Below are 13,936 nucleotides of genomic sequence, written 5' to 3'. Positions count from 1 at the left end.
CTAAAAGTTCATTCATTTATTTTTTTTTTTAAGAAAGATTTTATTGACCAGAGTCAACATAGCAAAAGATTTGAGAAACTAACTACAGTGTAGACTACTGAACAGATTTCACAGGTGGCCTCAGAGTAGCACACAAGTAAAACCATAATCTCACTGCAAAGGCTCTGAAAGCTAAATTCTGAGCTGAGTGACAGCCTGTAGCTTACTAAAATGGAAGATTTTAGGGGAACCTGGGTGGTTCACTGGGTTAAAGCCTCTGCCTTCGGCTCAGGTCGTGGTCTCGGGGTCCTGGGATGGAGCCCTGTATCAGGCTGTCTGCTCAGTGGGGAGCCTGCTTCCCCCCTCTCCCTCTGCCTACCTCTCTGTCTACTTGTGATCTCTCTCTCTGTCAAATAAATAAATAAAATCTTTAAAGAAAAATAAAAAACATTTTTTAAATGGAAGATTTTAAAAGGAACCATGTCAGATAATACTCAGAATGTTCAAGATACAGTCTAAAGTAGCTACATTCTTTCTTGTAGATCCATGGTTTGCCTTGTTACTGCTCCCAGCTAGAACTCTCCCCAGTGATTCCTGCCACTTGTCTTCAGTTTTAATTTCTTATGATGCAGAAAGACTCATGGGAACAAAAGTCATTGCCTGGAGGTGACCCTGGTGCATGCAGATGTCTACAGAAAAGAACACTCTGTTGTCTGCAAATAATCTCTTCCAGAGGCTCAGGGGACACTGGGGCAGGTGGAGAATGGGGTCTGGTTCACCAGTCCTGGGAGTGCAGTGTCCTGGGTGCCTCGTGGAGAATAATGTGCAGAGAGGGTCACCTCTTGTCCTGGGAAGATGAGTGGGGCCCACTTTTGAGGAACACATGCCAAGGGTTAGGGGTAGGAGTCTGGAGATTGATCAGTTTATCCTAGATGAGGACTTTCTCCCAAGATGCCCACTTTTAAATGTAAACACTGTTATCCTTAGAAGTCATATAAATGAATTCAAATACCCCTTCAGTTGATCTCTTGTAACAAAAGGTAGGAGTATGGTATGGGAGTTTAGAGGTGTTTTAGTCAGCTCAAGCTCGTGTAATAAAATAGCATAGACTTGGGCAGTTAAGCAACAGACATTTCTTATAGTTCTGCAGGCTCGAAAGTCTAAAAATCAAGGTGATGGCAGACTTGGTATCTGGTGAGAACCCACTTTCTGGTTTGCAGACCACTACCTTCTTGCTGTATCCTCACATGGTGGAGAGAGAGAGAAAGCAAGCTCTCTGGTCTCTTCTCTGTAGGCCATTAGTTCCATCAGAGGACCTTCTCTCATGACCCTTTAAACCTACTTACCTCCCAAAGGCCCATATCCAAATAGCATCTCGTTGGGAGCATTCAGGCTTCAACATATGAATTGTTGGGGGGCGGGCATAATTCAATCCATAGAAGGTATGCAGAATAACAGCCCCCCAAAGATGTTCAAGTCCTAATCCTAAGAACTTGTGAATATGTTACCTTACATAGTAAAAGGGATTTTGCTGGTGTGGTTAAATTTAAGGACACTGAGTTGGGGGTGATTATTATGGATTATCTGGAGTGTGCTCAGTTTAGTTGCATGAATCTTAAAAAGTAAAGACCTTTTCTGATTTTCAGGAAAGTAAGTATGACTACAGTAGAATAGTTAGAGATACAGCATAGCTCCCAGGTCCTAGACTGGGCCGATCATATGCAAAATTAATGGCCTCCCTCTACTCTAAGAATGTCCAACACCTGTCGGGCCCCTACTTGAAGGTTACACGCAGGTCATTGATTAACTCTTACGGCTCTCATCCCAAAATACAGGATTGACCATGCCCAAGCCATTACTAAGTCCAGTCCAATGGACAGAGAAGCAGGCTTCCTCTTATTCAAGCCTTCAAGGCTTCAGCCAGTTCAGCTATGCTACAGCTTGCTGAATCCCTATGGTCTTATGTCTCCTTGATCACTGGAGACCCTATGTGAGGAGGTCACAGGAGAGCACAAGTCAACCAAGGAAGTGTCCCTTTGAGCCAAAGACTTAATGAGTGGGCAATTATAGATCAGAAAGCAGTCACCACGCCTTCATAAGTAGTGGATACATATCAATTTGTAGCCAGATCTTCAGCTTTTTCCCACTTCTGGGAAGGCCCAAAGACAAGCAGGCACTTGGCTAGAGGACATAGGCAGGTCAGGCACCAATGGCCCTGTTGCCCTCCAGGCTGCTACACTTCGATTGTAACCCCAGGCCCTAACCATTCAACGATGACCTTCTGTGCACACAGCAGGAGATCATGCATATCAGAAATAAATCCATTCAAATAGGTGCAACCTTGGGCCTCTTCAAGTCCCAGGGTATTTTAGAGGAGGTAGGTTTGATTGTCTGGGCCTTAATGAGTTCATCTAGTCTGCCATGATGACTCCTGAGCACCCAAGAGAGGTGCTTCCTGCCTCAAGCAGTATACTTCCACAAAGGCTCCCTGAGAACAGAAGACCAGGAAGAGGGATATTAGACCATTAGGATTCTGGGGAAAATAAAATTCTAGAAAGGAGGAAGTCATAGGCAACATAGGAAGCTTTCCCTGTGCATCATGCCTCTTCCACAGGCCTGCCCATTACCCCATGAACCGTCGCCCTGTCCCTGCTTTAGACTAGGAGGCAGGCTTACAGGCTCATCAGAGATAAAGGGTCAAGCTGCCAATGGCATCCATGAGGCATGGCCCTACTCCTTAAACTAAACTCACATCTGAAGTCTATCTCCTGTGTTTGACCGAGACCTTTGGGGGGTCAGGAGTCAGCCCTAGCACTCAACCCTCCAAAAAAGCTAAGTGTCCTCCTTGTCTCCCTACCGGAGATGACTCATGGCTTCCACAGTCTTTAAGGAAGATTCACAAGATACAAGAAGTTTTCTTACCCTAGAGCACTCTGGATCTGGTACCTTCTTTATCTCTAGGTTTTATCCCTTAGTGGGGTAAGGACACAGAGTATACCTGAGATTGAGAAAAAAAACAGGGTCAGGAATGCAACTAGTACAGGAAAGAGAACGCGAAGTGATGAAATGAAATGGAACGTAGAAGCAGAGAGGATGTTTGTCAATTTTTTATTTATTACATTATATTGATGCATAAACTATAAGACAAAATGCATGAACATCGTATGAGGTCAGCTGTGTGAGTTGTAACAAAGCCTCCACAGCCATCTCACTAGCACGCAGATCAAGAAGCAGAACAAAACAAGCGACCAAGAACAGATCCAAAATCATGCCTTTGGTGAGTGTTGAGGGTTTGGAGGGGCTGATGGAAGGAGAGGATAGTGTTCGGGATGATTGGTGCGCCTGGGAGTCTTAAGGCGTCTGAGAGCATGGATGGTCCTGGGGAGTTGTTGAGCCTACGGATTAAGACAGCTCATCAGTTGGATGAGATGAGCGAATTGCAGGACGCCCTTGTTTATGTAGTTCTAGTCACGGTGACCAGGTAGAGAAGGCGGGCTGGAGCTGGTCAAGGACAAGTGAAGGGACTCAATGTTTTCAGGCAAATGTGCCCTGTGGGTAGGAGAGGAATTCAGGAAAGCAGCCTCTCACATTAGTTTTGCAGTCTATCTACAAGGGTCAGTATCCAGCACTTCCCCTCTGCTCCCTTACTGTAGTCTATGCCAACTAGAGAAGAGAAATGAATGGAGCACATGAGAAAAAGAAGTGGGCTGCGGTGAAGCCACAGGGCAGAGAGATGGGGACAGGCTCAGGGAGGCAGAAAGCAACCGGGAGAAGGAGTAAGGACAGAGGCACCCAGAATAGTGATGGGATCACAGAGTGAGAGGCCGGGAATGAGCTGGAGGAGCTCACAACAGTGTAGACACTGGAAGAGGAGAGAATGCGGGGCCAGGGAAGGAACATGGGGACCAAGGAACATGGAGAAACAGCAGGGGACATGGACAGAAATTAGCTGTAGTCCCAGAGCTATACCTGCAGGTGCTCATGGTAGAGTTTAATCCTACCTTTAGGAAGATCTCTGATTTTGCTCAAAAAGGAACACCTCCCAAGAACCCGTATGACAAATACTACAGTGTAGTTCTCTGTTGTACAGATAACTTTGAGGAAATGTGTGGTACAACATTAGAGCCTCCACAGTATGTCCAGTCCAGATAGCCCCATACAAACCCATACTTTGGTTCACAGGGGTCTGTCCCAAAGGCTCAGAACAACCAGGGTAGGTAAAGAATCCACAAGGACTTACTGTTCTGCCAGCACAGTGGTGTGGGGACAACTCCACGGGCGGGATGCCTGATGTGAGGAATTCGGTGTTACCAGATACACGAATGGGCACCAGCTAGAGGGATTCGTCCAGGATGAAGTGATTGACATGGGCTGATGACCAGACATGAGGAATCCTTTGAGGGGGAACCCAGCCTTGTTAGTGCCCCCACACAGAATCACTGATCTGTGTGTACTCATGGAAGTGTCCTATCATCAGCTGACCTTGCTGACATCACCACCAACATGACATCAGTGTAGTATGGATGAAGCATGGGTACTAGAGCCTTGCAGCAAGTTTCTAGGAGGAACATGGAGCCAGATCTCAAAGTACCATAGGATCAAATCCAGGAAATGTTCTTCCTGACTGTGAATCCTCAGGGTAGGACATTGATCACTTCTGTCCCTCACAGCTTTCCATATAAAATGGGAATAGGGGTGCCTGGGTGGCTCCGTTGCTTAAGCATCTGACTCTTGATTTCGGCTCAGGTCCTGATCTTAGGGTCCTGGGATCCAGCCCCAGGTGGGACTCTGCACTCAGTGTGAAGTCAGCTTACCCCTCTCCCTCTCTCCCCCCCTCTCTCCCCCCCTACCCCTCTGCTTCTCTCCCTGCTCACATATGCACACATCCATGCTAGTTCTCTTTACCTAGAATAAATAAAATAAAGTATTTTAAATAAATAAATAAAGGGGGAGTAGTTTTGACTTCCAAGATTGGTGTAATTACATAATTATTAAATATTAAAACATGTGAAGGGCATGGGGCAGTGCCCACCACATAATGCACGTGGCTCTGGTGTTATCTTTATTAACTGACTTATGCTAATTACTATAATTAGTATGTGTTAGGAATAAAATGGCAGCAGTCATTAGCATTACATTGTAAATTAGGATACACCACGTTTAAATCTCTCAAAAATAGGTAATGGATGGATGATGTCAACCTGTGTGATAGCAGCAGCATCATGTTTACAGCTGTACTAAGAGCAGTTAGGTAGGTGAGACAATTGGAATGTCAGTGAGGCCGCCCATTTATGCTCATTTCAACTGGTGATGGTAGAGCACAAGACCATTGTGGTACTAGCTATCGCCTTGAAGGTAGCATGATGCGAATAAACAGTGAAGGAGGGCACCCCCCATTTCGATGAGGAAACAAGGTGCTGTTCTGACAGTGATGTCTCCCACCAGGCCCAAGGCCATGTCCCTGCAGGCGATCTGTGGAGGTCATACACAGGGCAAACCCTGTCCCACCCAGCCCTCCTGTCAGGACTGGGAAGACACTCAGCAGATGGTCTGCCCCAGGCTGTCCCCTACCCAGTGCTCATCCAGGTCCTGACATGACATCACACACACGTCAGTGACTGTGTCTGTTCACCTCACCCCTCCCCAAGCCCCAAATGGCCATATAGTAGTCTTACCCTTGATCAGGCCATGCCCTCTTGTGGGAGAGGAGTCTAAATTTAGCCTTAAAATTGTCTATGCAAGGGGGACCTCCTCTGCTTTCTTCTGAGCCGTCTGCCCTGCACTAAAAGCCTCCATGTCCCTCACCCCTACACAGGAGATCAGTCTCCCACTTCTCTCCGGAAGGAAGTCAAAGACACCTGCCACACACATTTGGCCTGGTCCCACCCCTCAGGCTGTGTCCACTTAGACCCAATTTTCCAGGCCTGTTTGTTTTCTTCAGGGTCATAGAGAACCAACCTCGACTCTGTCCCTCCACACAATCAAAGTCCCTCCCTTGACACCACTGCTGGGCTTTTTACATCCCAAATATCTTTAAGAAAGTTTCTTGACATGCACTGTTAGTTCTGGTCCAAGAGATCCCAGGCTTCAGCACCCTCTGTAGTCCCTATGTGGAGACTAGGGGAGGAAGGAGATGAGAGACTGAGTGCTTCTGGGTAATCAGGAGCGTGGTTATGGATATGATTCCTCACTGAAGGAGAGCCCATGGGCAGGGAAGGAGAGTTAAAGATGCTGAAGGATCTGTAAATAGGATGCAGATTCAGCCATTTCTGTGCAGTTCCTGGGTATCCAATGCAGAAGCTACATAATAAAATATATGTACATCACAAATGTACCTGACTACTCATCTGGACAAAGGTTTCACAGCCCTCACTGCAGTACTTAGATGAAAAACTGGTCCTTGACAAACATCCTACATGGACCATCATTAAAACGCTTGGAGTTGTTCATGGACTTAATGAGAGTAGTGTTCATGAGTCTCACAGTCTTTGGGCAGATGTTTGGAAATGCAGGAGATGGCATGACATGGGAGAAATAGAGACATAGGTTAGATGGCCTCACTTCTATCTTTCTATCTGCAGACAAGAGGAGATCCTGGGGGTAGGCTCTGGTGCTGCACAAGTGTGCGGACCCCACGGAGCCCAGGCAAGAGCAGTAACATCAGCACATGTGGATAGAGTGATCAACAGAAGCTCGCTCTTTCTCACACTGTATATGGGGAGAGATCACAGCAAAAGTCATCACCTTCCCTCCCAGGACTCCGCTCCATCTCATCACCCCAAGTGTGGCAGGGGCTAGAGAACAGAAAGTAGATCCAAAAGGCATTGAGAAGGGGAAGTTTCAGGTTGTGTGGGTAGGAAGTAAAGACAAGAAGCAGACAATAGCAGGAAAGAAATAATCCACAACTCCTGGACTGGAGGAATAGCCAAGAGGACCACTCACAGTGCAGTTACATCTGCCTCTTAGTATCTGTGAAGGCATTGTCTTTGGTATTTGCTCTCATTCTCCCAGGACATCATATCACTCTTTGTCACCTTTAGTTCATTTTTATTGATCAGAAGACCTGAAAGGAACAGAAGCTGTAACAGAAGGAGCAGCACAGTGTGTCCAGATGTCCATAGACAAGGATGTATTTTGGCCCATAGATTTCAGACTCAGAGTCTAATGACACCTCAAGGCAGGAATAGACAGGACAGCCAGGTCAGAGGACACAGTATCCTTTGGAACATTCCATGGGGAGAGGGGATGGGGCGGAAGTGACCATGTTGCCATCTTCATGAAGGTGACCCATGTCAAAGAGTCCATGCAAGGGGATAGTGGACCCGACTTCCCAAGGCATGGGAAGGCCAGCCTCAAACTTCCCTAGCATCACATTCAAGATGTGTTTCTTCCAGGTTGTGACATCTCAGAGCAGGACATTTATCATCACTGTTCCTCAAAATACAGGGTTAAAATGAAACAAGCACTCGGAGAAGCATGTGGCACACATTAACGACTGAGTATATGTTGCTGGTTTTGTTTTTAGAGATCTTCGAAGTAATTATGTGTTACAAAGGCACTACAGGGGCACCTGGGTGGCTCAGTGGGTTAAGCCTCTGCTTTCGGCTCAGGTCATGATCCCAGGGTCCTGGGATCGAGCGCCGCATCAGACTCTCAGCTCAGTGGGGAACCTGCTTCCCCCTCTCTCTCTGCCTGCCTCTCTGCCCACTTGTGATTTCTGTCTGTCGAATAAAGAAAAATCTTTATTAAAAAAAAAAAAAGGCACTACAACTTTTGCAGTTTAAAACAAAACAAATGTGTTATCTTACCACTCTGTAGATCAGAAGTCCACAACAGGTCCAACCAGGCTAAAACCAATACATCAACAAGGCTGCTTTCCCTCTGGAGTTCCTAGGGAAGAATCTATCTCCTTGTTCTTGAGGATTCTCTAGGACACCGTCATTTCTTGGCTCTTGGACCTCCTCTCCATCTTCAAAGCTAGCAACAGAGCATTCCTCTCATGTCCTTCTTCCATTGTTTTTTAAGAGTTACTTATTTTAGAGAGAGAGAGAGCACAAGCAGGAGAGGCAAGGGAGAGGGAGACAATCTTAAGCAGACTGCGCTGAGCACAGAGCCCAACATGGGGTTCGATCTCATGGCCCTGAGATGAGGGCCAGAGCCAAAACCAAGAGCCAAAGGCCCAACCAACTGCACCATCCATACACCCCTCCTTCTTCCATTGTTAAACCTCATTTTCAGTACAGTCAGGAAAGGTTTTTGTTGTTGTTGTTGTTGTTTTAGGACTCTTATTTTAAGATGGGACCAACCTGCATAGTCCAGAAAAAATCCTCCTGAAGATCCCCAAACTTAATCAAACGTGCGAAGTCCCATCTGCCATGTACAATAGCACAGACAGGTTTCAGGGGAAGGAAGCAGACATCATTAGGAGTTATTGTTCTTATTTGCAGACATTTCTTTCATGAAGATTTATTAGGAATAAAATTGCAGCTGTCGTGAATATTGTTTTCCAAATGAAATTCTGACCCATTTTATTTGTTTATTATTTATGTATTTTTAAGTTCAAGTTAGTTAACATATAGTGTATTATTAGTTTCAGGGGTAGAATTCTGTGATTCACCAGTTGCATATAACACCCAGTGCTCATTACATCAAGTGCCTTTCTTTTTTTTTTTTTTTTAAGATTTTATTTATTTATTTGACAGAGAGATCACAAGTAGATGGAGAGGCAGGCAGAGAGAGAGAGAGAGAGGGAAGCAGGCTCCCTGCGGAGCAGAGAGCCCGATGCGGGACTCGATCCCAGGACCCTGAGATCATGACCTGAGCCGAAGGCAGCGGCCTAACCCACTGAGCCACCCAGGCGCCCTCAAGTGCCTTTCTTAATGCCCATCACCCTCCATCCACCTCTCCTCCAGCAACCCTCAGTTTGTTCCCCAGAGATAAGAGTCTCTTATGGTTTGCCTCCCTCTTTGTTTGTATTTTATTTTATTTGTTTGTATCTTATTTTTGTTTGTATTCTCTTTGCTTCTTCAGTCTAACATTCTTCTAACTGAGCTATTTCGGCTGAGCACTCCTCTTTGCTTCTTATTTTTGCTTTCCTTCTCCTACGTTCATCTGTCTTATTTCTTAAATTCCACATGTGAGTGAAATCATGTAGTATTTGTCTTTGTCTGACTGACCCATTTCTTAGCATAATACACTCTAGTTCCATCCATGTCATTGCAAATGACAAAATTTCATTCTTTTTGATGACCGAGTACTTTATACACACACACACACACACACACACACACACATACATACATACATGAAATATATATATTTTTTCCTATCTTCTTTATCTGTTCATCCATCAATCTTTTTTCATATTCTAACCCATTTAAAAAAATAACTCCAAAGTATGAATTGTCTAATACTACTTTACAAGGGCATCCGTATTTTTTTTAAAGATTTTATTTATTTATTTGACAGACAGAGATGACAAGCAGGCAGAGAGGCAGGCAGAGAGAGAGGGGGGAAGCAGGCTTCCCACTGAGCAGAGAGCCCAATGCGGGACTCAGTCCCAGGACCCTGGGATCATGACCTGAGCCAAAGGCAGAGGCTTTAACCCACTGAGCCACCCAGGTGCCCCGAGCATCTGTATTTTTAAAGCACATCTATATTTTTAGTTACAATCATATAAATAAAAAGAATGAGGTGGGAATAAGAATTGAATGAAGGTATAGATAGAATCTGTTAACATGATGAGATGTTGACATTCTTTCTAGCTTATTAATATTTGAACTTCCTTGAGTTTATTGATATATAATCCAGATAAAGAGTTGTGTGCCCATTTACACATTTCAACAAGCCACCTCTCATTCATTGCAATGCTCAGACCAAGAGAAAGTCATGGAGAACTCCCACACAGATAATATTTGAAATGCTTAGTGGTTCATGGGCTGTACGGCTAAGTGCCCTTTGGGAGTGTCATGGTCTTAGAACTTCGGGTGTGTGTGAGATGGCATGACACAAAGGAACTGGGAGAAACATTCAGGCCTGACACCAGGAGATGCAAGTGCTGGCCTCTTCCATGTTTGGGGGCACAGAAAGCCTCCAGAGAGGATGGTGTGCTCAGGACCATTGGATCGTGATGCTGACTGAAGTCATCTAAGAGCCATCATTACCTGGGGAGTGGAGCGAGCTCAGCAAAGCCAACCCCCATCCCTCCTTCCCTGAGTCCTACTCCATTAAGAACAGAGGGATGTGGTGCGGGTAAGCATACAGCACTGGGCCAAGAGAGAAGGAGCCTTTTTCCAGTCAGGGGAGTAAGATACAGGGAAAAGAAACAGACCATAGGAAGTAAAACCAGCCCCAGGGCCTGGCTGCAGAAACTAGAGAGGCTGCTGAGACTAGGAGAGGAGCAGGCTCTCACAACCTGCTTTCCGGTCCTTGTTGACCTCTCTGCAAGGAATCCCATCATACTCGGTCAAATGTAGTTTATTAGTATCCAAATCACCGCACAGGAACAGATGCTTGCAAAAGGGTCCGCACAGTGTGTCCAGATGTCCACTGACAAGCACACACTGCTCAGAGGTCATAGGTGGTCAGTCCCGGAGGCTCAGAAGCCCCGGAGCAGGTACAGAAAGAGTCAAGGGCTGCCAGATCTGTGAACACAGCTACCAGCGAGTGACTCGGCGGGGACTGCCTGGAGTGAGGGGCATTCTGGGTGACTCGGTACATGCATGGGGTCCAAGATGCAGGGCTCCATTCCGTGAGATGACATGACAAGAAACCTGGCAGAGGGCAACATACCCCTGTGAGCAAATCTGTTGGAAATCCAACCTCACTGGTCTTAGAATATAGAAGCATGGACTTAGCTAATCTGAAGACATCATTTGTCCCCCGGGCCTGTTTATCATCTATAGGGAGAAAGTGCATGGAAAAGAAAGTAAAGAACTTTGGTAGGGTAGGGAAAAAGAGCCCTGGTATTTCACTAGGACCTGCTGGATGCCAGGGGAGCCCCCCGCCCCCCACAAGCCACAGCAGCCAAGGAGGTGTGTGGGGGGGGATGCGGACAGGAAAGTGTCACGGTGTTATCCTGAAGCTGCATTTCTCACCCATTTTCCGACGTCAGTATTTGTCGATATTGATATATTGACACCAGCAGTGTACTAATATAATGTGGACAAAATACAGATACAAGAGACGTGTAACAAGTTTCTGTTTAATCACCCTGGCAGAAACAGTGGAAACAAGAATAGAGCCAGGCCTCAAATGACCCTGGTTCCAGATCTAGGCTATGTTCCTTCCTGGCTCTCTCTTTCCTCAGGACAGGGCATTTGTCCCCTCTAATGTGATACGAGAATAATTTTTCTTCCAAAACGACTGGGATAGACTGCTAAATAACTTAAAGCACCTGTAACACACAGAGCCATGCCTGGTGCATGCTAGCCCCTCAATGTACGTTGCTATTAGGATTGTTTTTGTGAATTTCTTCCTATTATTATGTATTAGTTCACTCTTGTTATGTATATAACACACCACCACAGCCTTAGCCACATTTTTAATATCTTAATGCAAATATGATCTCTTGCATTTCTGTATGTCAGAACCAGACATATAATCAACTTATAACCAGACTATAATCAACCTATCAGCAGAGCTGTTTTCCCTTCTGAAGGCTCTGTGGGAGTATCTGTGCCTTACTTGGTGACATTTCAGAGGCTGACAGCATTCTGTGCCCCTTGGCCTCCTGTGTTCAAATTCAAAGCCAACCATGCAGAATCTCTTTGACTCATTCTGTTTTCATAACTATTTGTGATTCAATATGGGAAATGTTCTCCGCCTTTAAGGACTCCTGTCATAACACTGAGCCACTGGGTCATCCAGGGTCAATCTCCTCAACTCAGGCACTTCCCCAAATCACACCTGCAAAGCTCCATTCACCATGTAGGCCATATATATATTCACAGGTTCAGGGGATTGAGAATGAGATGCAGGCATTTTTAGGGAGCCATTCTTCTCAATACAAAACATTATGAGCAAATTTAGTATATTTACTAGAAATAAAATTGCAGTGATGGGGCGCCTGAGTGGCTCAGTCGGTTAAGCTTCCGACTCTTGATTTTGGCTCAGGTCATGATCTCAGGGTCCTGAGACTGATCCCTGTGTCGGGCTTCACACGTGGTGGCGTGGGGGGGGGGGGCGGGGAGTCTGCTGAAGTCTCTCTCTCCTACTCCCCCTCCCCCTCCCCCCATTCTCTCTCTCATTAAAATAAATAACTTTTTTTTGAATTTTATTTTTTTCAGTGTTCTAAAATTCATTGTTTATGCACCACAGCCAGTGCTCCATGCAATACGAGAGAAAAAGCAAGAAAGAGAAGACGGACCGGTAATAGGGAAATAAAGGCCACAGATGGTCCTGCACTGCGGGTACAACTGAGGGAGCCGGTCACAGTACAAATACACTACAAGTTGCCTTGTTTCTACTCACAGCTGTGTTCTTCCCACTCCAGTTTCCACTGTATATATTCAAGTTCAACTTCTAGCATTCAGGAGGTCTAGAAAGGAAAGAACCCATGGCATGAGGGTCATCACAGTGTATGCAGATAGGCACAGGCAGGTTCCTAGTGTGGTTTATGAATTCAAAGCCTCGGTTCCAGAGGCTCTAACATCCTGGGGCAAGTACAGAAGTAGGTATGGTCATGCAGACCCGGAAACTGTGTTCTAGTGACGTCACGAAAAAAATGTCCTTAGAAAGGTACACTTTCCTGGGCTTGCGGGTGAAGCCCAGGATGGAAATGTTTGTGTAGAGGATGAGAGGGCAAGTATCTTGAAATTGATCGACTCACCCCAAATGCAGAATTTCCCACTGGAGATGCCCACTTCGGGATGTAAGCACAATTATTCTCCTTAGCAGTCTTATAAATAAACTCAAATGCCCTTCAGTTCCCGTGACCCTCTGTAATGAGAATTGAAAAGTATTTGTGTGAGCCCAGGGTCTTACTATGTCTTCAGGATTCACTGGACTCCAGAAATTTACTTCCCTCTTGTAGAGCTGGTTTGTTTGTTTGTTTTTAATACCTTGTATTTTGGTGGGAATATGGATGTGGGAAGAGTTAAACCAACTTTACCTGGTGACGTAGATTCATGAAAAAGCATATTCCAGCTGACATGACGAGAAACTTGGAATTGGGCACATCACGCGGAGGGAAAGCAAATTACAATTAGGGTCCCCAGCGGCGGAGGCGTCGCACCTTCCCTCTTCCAGCCAATGGTGGCGCGCAGAAGTCGGAGGGGCATTTTCCTCAACCAACCAGAGCTCCTAGGCCTTTCAAAGCCACGCCTGCATGTCCCTCCCTCATGCCCGGACTCCTAAACCTCAAAGCTCCGCCCACAGAGTTTTGTTCCGAAGTGAGGTCTACCCGGCCTTTAGCGGATCTGGGCAGACCTTGGGCAGCCCGCACACTGCCTTCGTAAGCCCACTCCCCCGCCCCCATGAGGATGTCCACGGCTGTCCGTTTCCCCAGAGACTGTCGAGATCTTTACCGGTCACACGGTACTTTCTGCATCTGAGAAGCCCGCCTTTCGCTTCTTTAGCAACCGAGCCCCATAGGCTGGCCAGACTGCGCTCAGCGCTCCGATTGGAAACGGGGACTGTCCGTCAATTATTTCACCCCATCGCTTTTTCAGGTGGATTAGGGAGGACGAAGTAGCCTCCATTTGGGGGGAGCGCGCCTATTGGTCGGATATTGGTAACTATCCTGACCGGCTGTGAAAGTCCTCGAGCCTTCGATTGGGCCCAGGGATATGTCAGTCAAGATGGGCGGGTGCAATCGCAATGCCGCGCACAGAATTGGTGGAGATACGGTGCAGCCCGCCTGGGTGCGGAACCGCAGGAGAGCCGGCTTCTCCTGATTGGTCCAAAAGGGAAGCCCTCCGGCTCCGGATTGGCTGAACGCGAGCCGCGCCCCCGTCAC

The 13,936-nt window shown here is 46.4% G+C and overlaps 1 long non-coding RNA gene across 1 annotated transcript; it reads right to left on the bottom strand.

Moving 5' to 3' along the window:
- Positions 1–12,396: 12,396 nt before the first annotated feature.
- LOC125089387 (uncharacterized) lies at positions 12,397–13,928 on the bottom strand. The gene is made up of 3 exons (XR_007123931.1): positions 13,506–13,928; positions 12,809–12,918; positions 12,397–12,517 (listed from the first exon to the last, which is right to left on the bottom strand). It is a non-coding gene; the product is annotated as an uncharacterized LOC125089387 (long non-coding RNA).
- Positions 13,929–13,936: the final 8 nt, after the last annotated feature.

The sequence above is a fragment of the Lutra lutra genome, chromosome 17 (genome assembly GCF_902655055.1).
Source record: "Lutra lutra chromosome 17, mLutLut1.2, whole genome shotgun sequence".
NCBI classification, from domain to species: Eukaryota; Metazoa; Chordata; class Mammalia; order Carnivora; family Mustelidae; genus Lutra; species Lutra lutra.
This window is presented reverse-complemented; position numbering and strand designations above follow the sequence as displayed.